General features: G+C 37.3%; 1 pseudogene; it reads right to left on the bottom strand.

Moving 5' to 3' along the window:
- Positions 1 to 11342, bottom strand: part of LOC108704809 — a 136542-nt pseudogene extending 125200 nt beyond the window's left edge.
- Positions 11343 to 18107: the final 6765 nt, after the last annotated feature.

The raw sequence follows: 18107 nt of genomic DNA, 5'->3' as shown, positions 1-18107 counted from the left end.
AACTGCCTCCCGGCGGGTAGAATGCAAATCGCCAGAGGGATGGCAATCTGTGCGCTTCGTTTATCGAAGTCTTCCGAAGTTGCCTCACAAGGAAACTTCTGGCGAATTCGGAAACGAAGCGCACCAAGTGCCATCCCTCTGGAGATTTAGATTCTAGTCGGCGGGAGGCAGTTCGGGGAGATTAATCGACCCAAAGAAGAGGCGATTTATCACCGGGCAACTAAATCTCCCCAAATCTGAGCTTGTGTCTCTGCCCTTAAAGGCTGCAAAAATCTCCATTTTATATGAATTTATTTTGACAAACAGTCTCAATTTAATGCCCACACAGTCAATCAACAGCTAATGAAAAAACTATAGAAAATAACACTTATTTAGCTCTCCAGTTCATAAAAAAACATTTTATACAACTTAACAATGCAATACACTGATCTGGTTGTAGATGAGCAATTCTAAGTGTTTCAGACTCACATGTATTTATTTTGTTTAATTATTAAACAGCTTTTCAAACATCTTGGCACAATTAATAGACATCCTAAAATTGCTCCCTTAATGGTTACAGGAGCCAAACAACATCTTTAAAAAGCAAACTCTACATTCTGCCTGAAATTGGCACAGGAAGCAGAATTTCCAGCTGTCCAGCCCTGCGAGGAATCCATCAGCAGCATACCCAATGATTGTCAAGTATACTTGTTTCACGCCTGCTGATCAGAAAGCGCTCTGCGTATTTTAAATCTACCAACAGCATGTTACAAAGAAAATGTGAGATATGCCAATGGAGTGTTGACAAAATTGCCGATTAACCAAAACATAAACAACCTTTTAATAGAGCCAGCATGGTATATTTTGATACATTTAAGACATCTGCAATGCAATAAACATTAATTTGCATTATGTTGTTTATTGTGGTAGCAAGAAACTTTTATTTTGCATCATGTGTGACATTTGTATTTTAGTTCGACGTTCATATTTGACCTAACACTCTTATTTTGGTGTATGAATTTGCTGATACAGAGGCAGTAACATCAAATAAGGAAGGTAATGGAACTAAATCTGTAGTTTTTGATATAGAAGCAATGCTAATACTCATTCACATACTATCGCCAGGTGAATTTTGAAGATGCCGATTTTACTGAACATTACCTCTTTCCCAAGACTTGCCTTCGCCAGCTCAGACCAGGCGCAGTGCATTGGAGTGCATAGATCATCAATTTTTAGTGTAAAAATTTTCTAAGTCCCAAAAAACGCTGCCATCTTTTCGTTTTTTCAGAGTGATAGCCTGCAAAAGTCCATAAATTTTTATGGGTACGGGTTCCCCCATACATTTTCTAACATATGGAACATAAACTATACAGTGGGCTCATGTGTAGGGCATTATAACAACTCTATTTTCTTTATTAAGGTTCCCTGGACTTGTGTAATGTATTTTATTTGCTGCAACATATACGTAATGCGTCCATTCAACTTTATAATTTCCCGGCGTATGCAAATTAGCCAATGCTAGAGCATCTTCGGTTTGATTGCTGAAGTAACGCTAGCGAAACTTCGCTAGCGTTCGGCTCTCTGGATGCAACTTTGCATTTTAGTGTTGTCCTAGGGAATTTACGCCTGGCAAACGATGGCTGCGTAGCCGTCGCTGGCAAATTTTTTCCAGTTAGTAAATTTGCCCCTAAGTGACTTGGTAGAAATGGTACACTTGTTTATAAACTATAGCAAGAATAATAAAATCTATATAAGACATATACCAGTTATCAGGTTAATACATTTAACTTGTTGTTTTTAAACGGAATGTTAGCAAGAGATGATAACACTTTTGGCAACTGTGGCCAATATACTTTCACTAAATGTGGAACTCTTTCACCACACGTTGAAAAAAAAATACACAATTAACGATTTTTATAAACATCTGCTCCGATAATGCTCTATATTTCATTAAATTCCCATGTGGTATTTGTGGGAAAAATATGCAAACAGTAAAATACCAAAACTAAGCATTTGGGATAAGAAACTCCTAAATTTTTACAAAAGGGGTAGATTATTCCTTGTAAAGTGTTGGCACAGTTTCATTATGCTGTAAAATGAAATTGGCAAAAAAAAAATGGTTAGAAAAGCAGTGTTAAACAAATGACAAATTTATTAGGGTGTGTTTATTTTATGCCGTCCCAATGCCAGATTTTCCACCATTATATTAGATTGCTTAAGACCATCAAGTGCTGGCTCTTTTTGAAAACACATGATCAGGCACAATTTCCTAAGAAGGCTGCCTACACACCAATACTACAACTAAAAAAAAAGTATAGTGTATAGTGTATAGTGAATTATTTGCAGTGTAAACAGTGCACTTTAGAAATTTAGGTCATGACAGAATTCCTCTAACATTGCGTCTACAGGCCTAAGATTTTGTGTTCCAGTAAGGTTAATGGTGTCTGCAGAAACTATTGTTTAAATGTTGCATTGTCACCACAGATAATTTTCTCTTTTTCCAGTTCATTATACTTTGCCCTCTCTCTCCCCAGTTGGATCAGTCTCTAAAATTTTCTATGAAATTCAGCAGTGGCCTGTCTTTCCCAAATACAGAATTAGTCTGCTCTGTGCCAACTCATAAGCCTGTGCACCTTACTTGCCCTAAATCATGATTCTGAGTGCTATTCTTGGGCGAATTAATCAATGTTTCTACCATTTTTGTCCAATTAAATCTATAAAATCCTGTTTCTCTCTCCAACTCTAGCCACTGTATTTATCTTCCCATCAGAACTCCAGCCACTCTAATTCTTTCTCTACCAAAGACATCAACTTTTGCATTTGTCTCCTCATATACATCAAAAGTTTCATCCTTTTTCCAACCTGATACACTAACCTCCACTAACCTCTACATGCCCAGTGCCTAGTGATGGTGGCTTGGGAAACCTCCCAATCCAAACTGATAAGAAAATTTCACTGGCACTCAAGGCAGTTACAAGAAGAGACTAGCCCTATTGCGGAAGTGCACTTCTGCAATAAATGTAGCAAGGGCTAATCCCTGCTTATAACTTCCTCGAGTTTCAGTGGTGATGTTTCAGGCTCACAATCGCCTTTTTTCAAGCTTGAAAAAAGGCGATTGTGAGCCTGAAACGTCGCTGCTGTTTTTCTGTCCAGAAACAAGCCCTTTTGGAATAAAGGCCTTTTAAGAATATACCTCATGTGTGGTGCTGTCTATTCATCGAATACATTTTCAACAATCACCACCTTTTCTGTTGTCATAGAATCTGATGGAATCTGATATTTAGTTCAGACAGGACCCCAACAGCAACATTTTGGCCTAAAGGCCAGTTTGCTGGTCAAGCAAGAAATAGAAACATAAACAATAAAAGGCATGAACAATACTGTAATTAACCAATAGAGTGAATGTTATGAACCAACAACCTTTAGGATAAAATAACTTGCAAATTAAACGGGGTGTCCAGATGGCTGAAAAAAAAAATAGCACAGCTAACACATTATCATATCGAATTATAATAAATGATTGAATATTTTACTTTCATCGTCTTCATTTAAATATTTTCTCTTTGTATTGTCCCGATTAATAATAGATGCAGCTAAAAGAAGGTGTTTTTGTAGAATGGAAACTGACAAAAGTGGGACTCCTCTAACACACTGATGTGCCACTGAGACAGTAACATGAATTGTAATTCAATATCTTACAGTTAAAGCTAAAACGATGTAGACTGTAGGTGCATTTTAGTAAGTGTATGCATGCCTAAAAAAAAACAAAAAAAAAACATGTCATGATTCTGTTTATGTTGATTCTAAGCATTTAACCATTTACTCAATGGCAACTGGTAAGAAAACAAAGTACATAAAAAAAAATAAGACTTAACAGTAGGGCTGGTAGAATGAGGGCAGAGACTGCAGATGTTGAGAACTACAACTTAAAGGAACAGTAACACAAAAAAAATTAAGAAAGTTTTTTTAATGAATGACAATATAATGTAGTGTTGCCCTGCACTGGTAAAATAGGTGTGTTTGCTTCATAAACACAAATATAGTTTATATTAAAAAAAAAAGCTGCTGTGCAGCCATGAGGGCAGCCATTCAAGCACAGGATACACAGTAGATAACAGATACATTTTCCATGATATACTACAGAGCTATCCTGTTCCTTTTGTCCTTGAATGGCAGCCCCCCATGGGCATTCTGTGAAAGCTAATGACCAAATGTTGACAGTATATGCAGCTCTTTGGCTTGTGGGAAATGATGCAGTGTGGATAAGCAATACGGATAACAGAAAAGAATGCTTTACTTTGGTATACACAGTAAAATCACTTTATCCTACAAACACTGCAGCATCGTTTTAATACTATAATACTGTATGTCCACGCACGTTTTACACCCAGTAGTCAGTGCTGCAAAATTAAAATGAGCATTCTGAAACAAACTAAAACAAATGTATTGTGTGAATAGATGAATGAGAAATTCTATGTCATGGAATATATATTTAAACATGCAGTTTTAAAAACTGCACAAAGAATAATTTGAAGGCCACAAAGAAGGGGCTAAAAATAATTACAAGGTTAATAGCCTCACAGGATGAGTGAAAACATCAGTGGTGCTAGGTGGAGTTCTGCAGAAGTGAATATCTGAAGCAATATGTGGATTTCACTATATCATGATCTGCTGCTGGTACATTTACCTGTGGGATGGTGGTTGGTGGGTTGGTAAGTGCATTTAGCTGTGAAAGCACTCTGTTTTACTTTGTAAATAAAGCACTTCTCCCTTTGCTTTCCTTATTTTGAGGGAAGAGGGTGGAAATGTAGAAAGAGCTGTTGTGGGTCGGTTGTAGCTCAGGGGTCGTACTAAATTATAGATATGGGTGTGGGTATTGATTCAGTGTATAGTCAGTCACTAGGCCTCAGTTCTACAAGCTCTAATGGAGGAGTGCTTAACCTGTGGGTTAGAACTCAAAATTGAGTCACAATGGTATTTGGGGTGGGAACAGTAATTAAAATTAGAGAAAATTATTAATCTGACCAAATATCCTGCAGGTTTGCACTCTGATTTCCATGATGTAATAAACCTTGGTTCCTGATAAGAAAAACTGACCATAGTGTGTGTGAACGTCAGAGACTTCAGCTTGTAAGATCCACTAGAGCTGGGACTGATATGAATGATATATCACTGTAGAACTCTGCAGAATATACTGGAACTATATACTGTAAATAAAGAATAAAAATAGCTACTATTTATTTCAGACTTATCTAAATAATGAATATAAATATGATACAGGCACCATATCTACATATATTTATTGTTATCCTGTAAATGCAATCTGTTAGTGATTAGTGCATCTGTACCTAAACAAAACTCCATACAGCAAGAAACAGCATCTTATCCAAGATTAAAAAGTCTTTATTAATCCATGGCGCCTTAGACCAAAGACAAGTCATTCCCCGGCTCGATGAATTAGCCTAAACAAAACTCCACCAAGTCTTGTGTTCAATGTAACCTTAGTCATGAACTGCACCCAAAAGCCATAACATTTTTATTTTCAAATAAAAATGACCATGCATTCTAGAAACAGTACTGAAGTTTGAAGTATACATAATAATTAAAAAATCTGTATAAGTACCTTAAATTTAGTTTAATTATGTTATTACTGAACCCTGGATTGCAAAAAAATTGGAGCCTCAGCTGATTAAAAGTTAAACCTTGCATTCCCATGGGGTTGCTTCATTCATTCATATGGGCGTGCAGGAGAAAAAATGACTGATGCATTTGCTCTATGGGAACTATAATAAGGGGAGTGCTGGTAAAGTGGATGTGCAATTTTATCTGAGCTCAAGCAATGGACACATGTTAAAAATTCTCATGTGTAAGAGTTCTAAAAGATCCAAGGCATTATACTAGAGGTTTATCTGGAAGTCCATGGCCCTAGGAGAAATTGTGGTCCTGGATCCTGGATTATTGCTCCCAATCACCTCGTGTGTCTACTTGAAACCCTGTTGCATGAGGGATTAGGTTCTGGCCACATGCTAGAGTTCAGGGTTGATCCATCTGGGCAGATTAATGCCCAACCTGGACGCACTGACTGGCAACTGGACCCAAGCCTGCCTATCTACTTTGCCTGTCCCATGCCTGCTATGCTACCAAAGGTGCAGCCTTATAGAGGGTAACTGTAGTTTGTTTCTTTTCTAATACCCCCTGCCATAGGTCACCTGCACTGCATTCAAGGGGCCATGCTCCGGCACGTATGTACATAATGAGTGCTGCAACTTGCTCATTATGCATGGGACATCAGAAGTGTTTTATGCCCATGCGCTCTGACTGGCATGGCTGCTCGCACTGGGAGCTTTCTCGAGTGCGAGTGTCCAAGCACTGGCAAAGGGCAATTTATAAAAAAGAAAAATCTAGTTACCCCCAACTGGAGTGCAGGCTCTATTAGCCCGCACCTTTGGTTGGGGATAATATATTCTGGCAACAGGTGCCTTTTAAGACTTGTTATATTGTTTATTATGTACTTGACCATGATTATTGACACCCACCCTGAGCTTAACCTGTTCCTGACTACATTTTCCCCTGACCCTTATCTGTACTTCGTTTATGTTATAACTTTGAAGTGTGCAGGTTCCTTGTCAGCCCTCTGATACAATATCCTGGGTTCCAAAAGAGCTACTGTGATAACCGGTACTGGCAAGTACCCTGGTACTGCTCCATAAAGGAGTAAGACCACACTAGCTATGACCCAGGATTCACAAAAAAATAAACATTTACATGTATTTTGCTTTCTGATCTAGTGGTATGTGGTGAACTATCTGAAACCAACTGAACTGAAAAAAGTTTTGAAGGTACAAGGTAAACATATGCAACAGAAATTATTGTCATAATGTGTGCTGTTAACATAGAATAAGCTAAAGTTTAAAGTTCAGTCTATAAATACATGTTATAATCCCATTTTAATTACTACTTTTATAGTTCAAGTTAAAAAACCACCAAACTGAATATGATGCCTAAAATTAGTTTCACAGGCTCACAGCTCAGACAAGTTCACTTAAATATATGATAATACATTAAGGGGATGATTTATCAAGGTTCATATTTGAATTTTTGCCACAATTCAAATTTTTTTTGCATAAGAACTCACAATCAAATTATAATTCAAAAACTCAAATGTCTGGTATTTATTAAAGCAGACCTGTCATCTACACTGATTTGCAAATTACACATGGATCCTAAATTCTTTTCTTCATTAAAACATCCATACTTGTTATAAAGGTGTTTAAATATCTGAGCTGTCAATTAATATTACCCGCCCCGCCTCTATGCCTGAGGCATAGTGATGGAGCAGTCAATCACTTTCACTTTCCATTCAGCAATCCCTGGATGTCACTGCTCTCCTCACATTCCCCCTTCCCTCCTCACACTTGTTGGGGCACTGTGCATGGGCATTAGGTACCCCAATTTGGTGTTACACAAGATTTTGGGGTGAAACACAATTTGTCTCAATAACAGTGTCCACAAAATGGCATCTGCTTGCTATCTGTGATTGTGTAATTCCAAGCCTGAAGGAAACAAAATTCAAATAATGAATGTAGCTTATTTTGCTCAACTAACATGATAGAAAAGAATTTGGAAATATTTCTTAGGATAACAAGTCCCCTTTAAGCAAAAAAAAAAAAAAAAAACAAATGTAAAAAAGTTGACATCTAAAAGTTGGCGAGTTCATGTAGAAGTCAATTTGCACAATTGCATTCGATCAAGTTTTTTACATTCAGATTTTTTCATAATTAGAAAAAAAGATGTTCAATCACAAGTTTAAACCAACTGCACACCATGGGTTGCACTGTACATTGTTTAGGATTGTTAGTCACCTCTTTTATCTTTTTACTTGAATCCAGTATTATTATTACCAGTGTCTTCCTTCCTGACTGATCTGCCCTCTTTCCGTTAAAGGAGAACTCCCCCAATAATAAAACTCCCTACCTCCTACCCTACATAGTCCCCCCTCCCTGCTTCCCCCTGCAAAGGTGATTACCTCTGAAAGTGGTCATTATTCACGTATAGGTGCAGAGTAAGAGTAGCGGAGTTCATCTTCTGGCCTTATTCTTTGGGTCCTCTTCCTTCCCTTGGAGCATGCGCTGTTGCTACGAACTGGAAGACTGCTGCAACTGCGTATGCACCAATACTGCATTCACTTCCCGAAGAATACAGAAGAGCCGGAAGATGGCGCCCAGGAGCTCCACTGTGCTTACTCTGCACCTATATGTGAGTAATGAATTAGGGACACTTTCAGGGGTAATCACCTAAGCAGGGAGGGGGGACTATGTAGGGTAGTGGGTAGGAATTTTTATTATTGGAGGATTTGTTCTCCTTTATACCTGCTTCTTCATTTATCTCCATGACCCCTTCCTCCCTATTCCCTGATTTTGTGACAGATGGCAACAATAATCTATGCTAAGATTGCCCACCTTCACCATCCACCTTCATCTTTTCCAATTTAGGGCATTTTGCTTATTGACTCAATAGCATTTGGATTTAAACAATCTACTACAAGTTTGAAAATGAATGCAAAGATCTGGTTGGTTGCTGTTGGTAACTGCACTGGTGCAATTTAGCACCTAGATTGTAAATCAGCCCATTAGAAAAAGGGGTAGTTGTGGGACGTTTGCAAAGGAGACAAAATTGTGAAGTCATAATAATGCATTGAAAATATTTTTTATTTGTAGTGCAGGATGTATTGCACCCTTTCATCTTTCATCTTTCAATTTCCCAGTCTGTATTTAATTTTTTTTTTTCTTGCTATGCTATTGCTGATCATGTCTTTAGTCAGGAACATTGTATTACTATCAAAGGCCTTGCTTCAAGCACTGTCCTGAATACAGGAGCACTATTGTCTTCAGTAGAGGATTTAGTAATAAAATCAACAAAGCTCTATTGGTAACCTAAAAAAAAATATGATCAGACTGCTGACATTCTCTGTATATATACAGAGAAGCTGCTACATTAACTCAATTGAAGTTCTACATTTCACATTGCTCACTGGTTTAGGTCATGTTCGGATCTTGCCCTGGGCTATAACTCTATCATCTCAGCAAGACTTGCTGAAAAACATATGGCAGAATCAGTGTGTTTTGGCTGCAGTTTTGAATCCCATGTCTGAACTCTAGCGGGATTCCGTTGTGGCTGTTTTCAGATGACAGCAGGCATGTCTACTGTAACAGATAAATGTTCACTTGGCTCTGAATCACCAAATTTATATTTTTATGTTATAAATAGCAAAGTTGTGTCCAGCTAAAATGTACTGTGAAAAAGCATATCTCTCCTTTGCATTTAAATGCCATTCCCCTTGGTTTTGTGCTTTTGACAAGGGCAACAAGTTGGAAGTGGCAGCTTGGCTGTTCTCATACCTGCCACTATTGCCTCTACCCACCTGAATGCTGTTAATTTTGTAGTTATCTTTTCTGTAGTTATTTCTTGTGCAGCCTCCCTGAAGGTCATATAATTTTGAATCCAGTGAATTACAGTGTTTTTGTAGTCCACCTATTACTGCCAAGTGAATAGATCTATGAAATGACAAAATCTATACAGAGAAGAAGAAATGTAACTTGACTCTTAGGAAGAGACATTAATAAAACTAAGGCTGATAGGACCAAGATCTCATAAGATACATTTCTAAAATATTTTAAAAATAAGGAATACACATGAAAAATATTAATTTAGAGGTATACCCTGTAGATATGTTTTACTCAGGTAGTTTCCCCTGTATTTGGACACCTAAGTGGTCCTCTGATTCACCCAGGTAGCTAAGTCCCTTTTCCTAGGTTCATTGCAGTTAAAATTGTGCCCAGTAGGTGGCAGTGTTTAAAATGTTTGAAAGGCAGCACACACGTGCTCATGGCCTGGATCCCATAGTCACTCTAGGAGGCAATGTATTTAGCGAATAGCTTTCTGACTCCAACAAGAAGAGTAGTTGAGGTTCGCAACCTTGTGCTGATCAAGTCACCAGACAGGGACACAGGTGGGTGTGCAGAGGAGCAAGGAAAGTGCCAAGGAGCAAGATACCCCCGTGGGATCCCTAGTGCTGGGGGAAATCACCAAGACACCCCTGAGACTGATTTATCTGAGTTACTACTACTAAGTATACCAAGGGGCAGAAGTGGGTGTCGCTGGCGAAAATTAGACAGAAATCCCATCCACAGGGACATTGCCAATTTGCCAACAGGCGTAGAGGATAGTTCGCTAGCCAAAGAGTACATCGCTAACGAAGTTTTGCTCTCTTTCGCAAGTGAATTTTCATTAAAACGATTGTTACTCCGTAAATTCACTAAAGTGCAAATTTTCCTTTTGCCAGCGTTTCCTTCTCCAGCTTAGACATGCCGAACAGATAAGATGAAGCTACATCCTCCTCAATCTTATGTCAGTGACATCATATCCTGCATCCCAAGAAGTTATAAACAAATTATTAAAAAAACACTGGCGTTTTTTCATATTTTAAAGTGGGATTATATTTGTAACGGTTAAAAGTTTTTGTTATAGCTTTTTTTAACCATTTGAGGGGCATGCCACATTTGTTTTAGGGTGGGCTCATGTCTAGTACAGTACTTTTTTGTTTCCTTGAATATTTTCAATTATAAGTGGCCACTTCAAGCAATTTTTCCAACATCACTGATAAAGACATATATACAGTATGACTTATATGTACCCGCTTTATTCTAATTGACCTAAGTGCAAGTGTACTAACGAAGTATCGCTATGCAGAAATGAATGTTAGTGAAAATTCTCTTTGAAATGCTTGCGCTGACAAATTTACACTAGCGAAATTTTGCCAGCGTTTGGCTGCCAAACCATAACTTCAGATTTTAGTGACTTAAGGTGGCCATACACGGGCCGATAAAAGCTGCCGACAGACCGTGTCGGCAGCTTATTGGCCCGTGTATGGGGCCCCGCGACGGGCTTCACCGATCGAGATCTGGCCGAAAGTCGGCCAGATCTCGATCGGATGGGACAGAAAATCCCGTCGGATCGCGGCCGCATCTATTCGTTGATGCGGTCCCGCGATCCGACCGCCCGTTTGGGCATCGTTAGGATCCGATCGTTGGGCCCTAGGGCCCACGATCGGATCAGCCCGATATTGCCCACCTCAAGGTGGGCATATCGGAGGGAGATCCGCTCGTTTGGCGACATCGCCAAACGAGCGGATCTCTCCATGTATGGCCACCTTTAGCGTAGTGGTAGCGAATTAGTACCGGACGAATTGGAGCAAAGTGTGGTGAAGCCTGTGCAGGCGAAAATTCGCCCTTAAGTGAAATTCCCCCAAGTGTGAAGTATTTCCACTTTTTGCACTGACTGCTGTGAGACAGATCCACTGCCATTTGTCCAATAAAAAAGTTATTGTTTGAAGCAACCCCCTGAACTGTTGTCACTTTTATCCTGGCTGTTCTGTGCATCAAGAGAGACACACAGGATTCACCTGAGAGTAAGGTGTGTAAAGGGGCCACTACACACTGCTGGGAGTTGCCCATAGCCTCAGGGTGGCCGGGATACACTGGCAGCAAGTAAAACTATTTCCACACATCTCAGGCCCACCCACTGGTGTGCTACACTAGTATAAAATAAGAAAACAGAAGTAAGACCTATAACTTCCTTGCACAAGAATACTGACAACCAGCTCACCACTAACATAGTCAAAACCTCAAAATTTCTTGGGCAAAACTGAATATTTCTATTTAAAAAAATCTAGAATTTCTCTTAATTTAAAATGTGGGTTTGCATATTGAGAATACAGCACTGTTATTATATCATTGCTCATTCAGCATTCAGTACAAATGTTAGCTCTATATCACTAAAAAAAAAGTAAGGCATTGGGTTTCTGTCAATATCTCCAACACAAAAAAGACAGAGGAAAATATACATAATAAATGCATTTGTCTTCTTGCAGAGCTAGATAATGTAACAGGTGGTAGTGGTAATTTCCCTATGGACTGTACATATTTTTTTTCAGAAACACATTTAGTATAAAAATGACATATCCAATGTGTAGCACTATTGATCTTCAATATCAGTATGCATAAGGATTTGAGGCTGGATTCTTGTCCTAAACAATTAGATATTGTGAGATCAATTAGGCATACAGGATTTAAAAATATCGTACTAGAAAAATGATTTAATTAGTAGTAATTTACAAAGGCAAGAAAAAGCAATATAAAAAGTAAGAAGGGGAAAAGCTATTGTATATACAAAATGTATAAAATATTTTGGGCTATAATATTAAGAAAAAGGTTTATCTCTCCTTTCAACATACATAAATAAGTTGCCCAAATACACGCTAAAAACTTATAACGCAAAGTTTTGTATTGTTTTTGGTGAGTGTATGGTAGCCAATTTATATCTTTGTAAAGGCTGTTGCACAGCATCTGCATACTAGAAATGCAAGGTCGATATGTTATTTATTGTTACATATATGTATCGACAGTAGGAATCCTAGAAAGAAAAAATACACCATTGGGACACAAATATATATATATATATATATATATATATATATATATATATATATATATATATATATATATATATATATATTGCAATAAATGACTTGTGCAGTCTCTTCAACAATCATACTTCCCACTGTTTGTGTTTAGGGCAATATCAGTCCTAAGACTTACAGGTCAGTTTCTATCTATACACCAATGTCTGAAGCTGGTGTGCTTGACACATGGACATGAAGACCTTCTCATTTCATATTATCTAATTTATTTTGTTTCCCCATGTTATATGTGATATATTGTAAGTAACAATTAGTCCAACAATTTGAAATATGTCCAGAATTTCTCAGACCTATGTGTAGAAACGCAACTCAGCAATTTCAGTGGACAGCAGTCATCAACCCCCTTTAAGAGTAAGTGGATACAGAGTTGTATCAGGTAGTGTAGAAGGACATTAAGTCCTTTTTTATGTAGGAAGTAGTACCATAACTGCTGACCCTGGTGTCCCAGTGCAAATTTTAGCCTTTGATCCCCATCTATGTGTACTAGCAACTATGCATCATGGAACCATTTACCAATAGTCTTAGCTTGTTTTTCCCATGTTTAGCTCACTTGCTGGAACTACAGAATGCTGACCAGTCAAATATCACAGTATAGTTGTCTACAATAGCACTGCAGTAGCAATTCCTGCAACCCCAAGCTTATTCAGTTGCACAAACCCATGCACACACATACACATTCAAATAAATAAATGAAGCACAGTAAATATATATAGCTCACACCAAACTGGTTGAAGGGATAGCAGTATGAAAAAAGAAATCAGCTGGGACAGATGAGCAACTGTAGCAAGGAATTTGATACTACAATCAATGGGAAAAAACAACTGAAAACAAGTTAACTGTACATATACATATCTAGCCTATAAGCAGAGTGACATCAAGTTCACAGATTGAGTGAGGGTGTTTCCATTATTCCTTAACTATAAATTCTATTACAGTTTATACCATATGAAGATACTAAAAGGCTCTGTAAATGTACTCAAATATGAATACAAATTCAGCATTTTCAGGCATGCAAAAGTATCACCACTTTATATTGTTGACCTGATAATTCCATAATTATTCTTGATTACTCATTATTTATATTAAAGAAATTATTTCCCAAGAGGCTGCAGCATATTTCATTGTATTTGTCACATGATGCCAGTTTGGAGAATCACAGCTGTGGAGAAAAAATTATTTCTCATTTGTTAGTGCCCCAAATGCCATTTGCTTAATAACTTTCTTTTTAATAACATGATAAACAGAAGATATAAGAATTGAACTGTACGCCTAATCACTTATAGTAATTAAGCAATTATGTTTCAATAAACCAAACAATTATTATCCAATTTAGCCCACTAAAAGCAAACTAAACCAAAAATTGACCCAAGAGAAATGTTTTTGTTTTGTAATTTAAAAGGAATTGCTACTCATCTTTCTATTAATTTGTCATCCTCAAAGCAATATACGTGTTATTGAGTGAATCTGTTAATGCCGAATTTTGTTTTAAGAAGAAGCTGTAATTTGGAAAAATAAATAGGTTTTGGTGATCTGGTAAGGGACAAACATTTTCATAAAAATGGCAGAGACAGACGTTTTAGCATGGTCTGTTTTGCATAGTTGATATCTGCTAGTGAAAGTCCTATTGGATACCAGGCAATTTTAACTGAACAAGTCAGGTTGCACAGTCTGTCATGGGCTTTAAAGGATTTTGTATGGCTTCAATAATCCAACCATATGGAGAAATTATTATAATTTGCTCTGAAAGACCATGCTATGCATGCTATATTTACTCTTGTGTGTTCTACATCACATGGCTGTTTTACATCGTATCACTCAAAATAAATATGGGCTGTGCTGCAAAACTTTAAACTCTGATTACAGAGACAAACTTATAAGAGTAATAGGTTCTAGAATACCACATTCCATGCTTCCTAAATGCAGGTTGACATGCTGTATTCTTTGGCTTTCTATGTTTAAAACCTGGTTCTCAAGTGGTTACTAAGATTCAGATACTTTTGTTTAACAAAGTGTCTTACTGAAGAATTTATAGATCAGAGCCCTTTTCCTTCTTTTACTTTGCTTCACTTTGTGCTCTTTTACATAATGGTATAGAAGAGGTAAAAATAGGAGAACAAAAAGATCCAACTTAATTTAACTCATATTAAAACTAAGACCCATTAAATATAATACCTCTAAAACAAACCTGCAACCCAAAAAGCTCTAAATTACAGGAAGGCCATCTTCCATAGAGTCTATTTTAAGCAAATAATTACATTTTTATAATAATAAAACAGTACATTGAGCCTAACTAAGCTTCAGGAATCCATATTGATGGCAAAACAATTCTATTGTAGATATTTAATAGGACTTCAATGATTTTTATGTTGTAGTTTTTATTTACAAATTACACTTTTGACATTACAAATAAGTCAATCTACCATATAAAAATGCATTCCTGAACCAACAAATGTATTTTTTTAGCCATAATATTGGTGTCAAGGCAGCCATCATAGGCCATTGTGCTTGATCCTGTGCTTTCAGAAAGAGCCAGTGCTTCACAATGGAACTGCTTTCAGATAAGCTAATGTAACTGGAGGAGCTGCAGTTGGACTTGGATTTTTGCTATTGAGTGCTGTTCTCATATCTACCAGGGAGCTGTTATCTTGTGATAGAGAGCGTTCCATTGTTCTGTTGATTGGCTGCTGGGGTTAAGGAGAGGGGTTATATCACTACAAATTGCAGCAGTAATAGTGACAAGTCACATGACTAAAACATATTTAGCCCCATATCAGATTTAAAAATTAAATATAAATAAAATGTGTTTACTCTTTTAAAAAATAGATATGTTTGTTGGAGCACACTATTAATTGATGGGTTTTGAAAGAAACATGTTTTTCTGTAACAGAATGCCTTTAACGTAAAGTGGTTTGCAGATTTAAGGTATGGAGATTCAAATTATGAAAAACATTCTGTCACGATCGACACCCTGAATCCAGAACTAGTGCTAGGCTCCCGGTCAATGCTCAGTCGTGCAATGGGCAATGATTTTTAGCCCAAGGCCCCTTTAAATATTCAAGCTTTGCGACGTAACGTGATGATGTCATGATGCTCTGGCGCATAAAACTAGGAAGTGCTCGCCGTGCACGCCATAGGAGAAGCGGCATTAAGAAGGAAAGCGCTAGGGCTGCGGGTGTCCCCAAGGCAGGCGTCCCTAGACCTCACTAGACCACCAGGTTAAGTCCTTACACATTCCTTATCCAGATAACCCCAGGTCACAAATGTTCTGGATGATAGATCCTATAACTGTCCTTGCTGACATTACAGCATTACTTTCTGTGATTATCATCTTAATTACCCGATTAAAATAGTAAGCTATACATAATAGATAATAATAATGTATTATGTGTTATGTATATCTTTCTATATTAATAGGGTAACATAGATGATAATCGCAGCAAGCATTCTGCATTTTTCTGTTCCTTTTGCAAAGCTGTTCCATATTATTATTAACAGTTTAGAAATGGCATGTAAGTGGTGATGGGCGAATGTGACCCATTAGATTCCCCAAAAATTTGCATAACAGCATAAATGAGATGAAATGCATTAAAGTCTATGGGTGTCAAATTTTTTTTTGACATGCAACAAATGGCGCAACAAATTTTTTCACCCATTGAAGTCTACGGTTGTCGCTTTTGTAATGAAACTTCGTGAAAAATTTCGCTCATCGCTACACGTAAGTGCTCTAGATCAACTGAACATTGGGGACACTTCTTGAAAACCAAAGTAGAAGGGTAGCACTGATTGAATGTAATTACGTTTGTAGCACAGCAACTCACATGTATTAATTGTCTATTATATTTCTAATTATTTAGAAACTGAATAATATTCTTACCCTGGACCAGACAAGCTTGTGATCTATTATACTAGTTGTAGCAACTGAATGATTTCCAATTATCATATTCCTTGTTATCTGTAAAACAAAGTACAAGTATGGGACCTGTTATCCAGAATGCTCGGGACATGGGGTTTTCCGGATAACGGATCTTTTTGTAATTTGGATCTTCACATCTTAAGTCTACTAGAAAATCATTAGAACCTTTAATAAACCCAGTAGGCTGGTTTTGCTTCCAGTCGGGATTCATCATATCTTAGTTTGGATCAAGTACAAGGTACTGTTTTATTATTACAGAGAAAAAGGAAAGCGTTTTTCTAAATAAAAAAAAAAATTAGATTATTTGATTGTAATAGAGTCTATGGACGGCATCTTTTCTGGATAATGGGTTTCCAGATAATGGATCCAAACCTGTGTTACATGTACTTCCAGATACACAGTAGCATGGCTGATATTATAGTTTATAATTCTGTAGAGGTCTTTTTCAAAACTCAGAGCTGTGTGTTTCTTAACACCCAGCAGATGTTGGAAAACATCCTCGTAAGATGTTTACATATGTCTTCTCAATGCTTAACTCATTAGATTATCACTCTGAGTTTGTGATTACAGGTAACTTATCTCTTGCAAATGAATTCATTGTGACAGTGTCTGATGAATGTTGTAGACAGAAGTTTCATCAAGTGAAACCCTAGGAATCAACTTACACATTGCTTTGATTTCACAAAAAAAACACATTTCTGCAACATCTGTAAATTTCCAAGCATTATACCATATGGTGCAGGTAGCAATTTCCAAAGAGAAATTCATTTTCCCTTAAGGCAAAGTACAAATGAAATCGGAGTTAGGATCACATTTGGCTAACTGTGATAATAATTGCTAGGTTTATAAATAAAACATGGCCCTATTGCTACTTTACCATTCTGCCTTTTAGAATCTGCTGGGGTTAATAATACTGGTCTTATGAAATGCAATGTCCTATTGAAGCATTGTAAAAATTTAGTTAATGTACATTGTTGATGCAGCATTTTGTAGAGGGTCCTTAAAGTTCTTAAAGCCCCAGCTCACCTACAAAGAATGGCCTACAAAGAATGGTTGAGCAACAGTGTTAAAGTACCAGTAACATGAAAATATTTTTGTTAGCATTAAAAGTTTGTATCCCTTCATCCACATTCAGAAATAAACTGTATGTTGGCAAAACATGCACTATTTTATATTAGAAAGAGTTTCCATAGTCCTGTGGAGAGGCATGAATGGAATTTGACCTCTGTTTATCTTTTTATGTGAGAACTAGACCTATTATAATCTATTAGGGGTGATTTAATAAATGGGCAAAGGGGAAAAATGCCCAGGGCCTACCAGGATGAGGGAGCAACGTGTGGCTGAACCCTCATTTTAATCAGCTTGGACATGGGCACAGATTTGTTTGATGTGGGCCTGCCAGGTTTACACTAGGAAGATCTTTGTTCTGTTCTTTTATGCCCTAATAAACGTGGATGTTTGCCCCATGGCTACACAGCAACATATTTATATAAGCTACTGTTTTTGAAGCAAAGACAATTTTTTTTTACAGGGTAACAGCACATTATAGTTAATTCTATATAAAACACTTTCCGTTTTTAGTGCTGCTGTTGCTTTAATATCCATGTAAAGGGGACCTGTCACCCAGATACAAAGCAGTATAAAAAAAAGTAACAAACATGAAACCCAAATTATTTG

Source organism: Xenopus laevis, chromosome 1S, assembly GCF_017654675.1.
Source record: "Xenopus laevis strain J_2021 chromosome 1S, Xenopus_laevis_v10.1, whole genome shotgun sequence".
Classification (NCBI taxonomy): domain Eukaryota; kingdom Metazoa; phylum Chordata; class Amphibia; order Anura; family Pipidae; genus Xenopus; species Xenopus laevis.
This window is presented reverse-complemented; position numbering and strand designations above follow the sequence as displayed.